We start from the raw sequence: 2,088 nt of genomic DNA, 5'->3' as shown, positions 1-2,088 counted from the left end.
CTGCCATTTGATGGCGGACTGATGGTGCGGAAAGCTCCGCTGAGGATGGCTTAAGTGTGTAAAAGAAGTCACTGCAGTGGGTGGGTTGTGAGATAATTGGGTGCTGTATGGCCACAAGACAACACCATCGTGCGCGTATCAAGGCGCTTGAGAGAGCGAAAAGAGATGATATTTTTCCTCTCCACTTTGGCTGCTATTATCTCTGTAATGCCACAAGCAAATAAGACATTTTATTTCACACAATAATCTAAATTCCTCGGCTAGAACTCTCCGAGGTCCAACGCGGTGAGGAGAGAGAGTGCCATCTCCCAGCCGAATATCGCGCTGTTTTTTATGAAGCCCCCACAATTAGTGTCAGAGACGATGGGAATTAAGTAATCCCTGCGTGAAAAATATCAGGATTACCTGGCACTTGTCTTATTACACACAATATTGACATGACCTTATAAAAATTACGTTATATAGTTGCCTGGGAGATGAGGCTGAAAAAGGCAGATGATTTTAGGGTGTCACAATAAACGAATCTCTGTTTGAGAGGCGAATCATAAAAAAATATCTTCTTCGTCGTACTTTTTTCTCATCTCACACTCGTCGTCTTTTCATCAATTCCACTAGATTTTCATCATATAACATCAGAGAGGCAAAGATAGGAGCTCCTATTTGGGAATTGTTCAAATTCTAAGTAGCTAAGCTGACTAATATTTACGTCAGGAGTTCAATATTAATCATATTTTATCTCCTAATATCCAATTTTACGTGAAGAAATTCAAAGAAAATATCCGGGAACAGATTTTATTCCAGTTGAAAGACAAGAAATTGTTTTCTCAAAATAATATTCTACGACTTTTTCTTTAAATCCGTTCGAGAATTGCGTGATTTGTCAAATATCCTTAAAAAATGATCCGGATTCTCCTTTTCTTTCCAATAATCAGGACGTGAATACTGTCAATTTCAAAGAACTAAAGCTTATGAGCGAAAAACTGCATTTTCACAGGAACATCGTCTTGGTGGAAAATTCCTTACCTAATTCCGTATTACCTCTTGATTTTCCGGAGCTGAAGAGCACCTTTCTCAACTGGCAAGTGCGATAAATTATTGAGTAATTTGGAAGGAACGTGAGCCAAGTCCCAAGGACTTGCCACCCCAAAAACAGGGCAATAAATTTCCCAAAAAGCACCCTTCGAGCCGGGGCCAAGGGATCGCCCTTAAGAGTGGGCTTTCCTCGGGGTACAACTTCCAATGCTGCTTTTCTCTCTTTTGGGCGAGCGCGCTTGGCGGAAAGCTCCCGAGGCATGAGTTTGGTAACGGTTTGGGATAAAATGCAAGATGTTGCGAGAGCTTTATTCACAAGGCAGATGATGATGTGCAATAAAAGCGTCTTCCCTTATAGTCCAATCAAAATCGATGGGCGGAGCTTTTTGGCTATCATAAATCCAAGAAAATCTCCTAATGTCTTTTATTTTCCTTTTTCCCACCAGTGCCAATTGGCGAATTCCACCTCCTTCGCCGCCCGCGCGCCCCGCGGGGGCGCCTTTTTTCGGGCGCGGTGCTCGCCGGGGGGATGGCGAGAGCGGGTGGCGGGGAGCGGACGTGGTGGTAAATAGTTGATGATTTTTCAGCTCCAACGCGGCGCTTATGCGGATGCAGATTGAAGAAAAGGCACGGCGGTGGTGCGAAAGAGAGAGAGGCCCATCGGGGGAGAGCTTTCGGTGTGGGGCAGTAACTTTTCTGTAATGCGCGCGCATTAGCCTGCCACCCGGGGTGGTTTGGGGTGATCTTATCCCCGACCGCCGGCCGATTAGGCGCCGATTAAGCCACGAAGCGGCAGTGGTGTCGTGCTGTGGCGCACATCGTCTCGCACAATCCCTCGCAGGCAGTGGAAGCGAGATGGCGATGTGTGGCGGAGTGGTTTGAGGTTGTTCCTCAGTCGAGTGAGTTTAGTTGCGCGATAACTTCCGTGTGGGTCAGACGTGTCTGTTGCTGTCGTGTCCTGTGCAATGCGTGCCAGGGACGTGTGAGAGCCACCCCGACAGATCACCTAATCAACCCCGTGGGTGGGGGCCGCTGGCGAATTGGGCGCCCCAACTG

Source organism: Phlebotomus argentipes, unplaced genomic scaffold (genome assembly GCF_947086385.1).
Source record: "Phlebotomus argentipes unplaced genomic scaffold, Phlebotomus argentipes genome assembly scaffold_18, whole genome shotgun sequence".
Taxonomy (NCBI): domain Eukaryota; kingdom Metazoa; phylum Arthropoda; class Insecta; order Diptera; family Psychodidae; genus Phlebotomus; species Phlebotomus argentipes.
Note: the sequence above shows the minus strand (reverse complement) of the source record.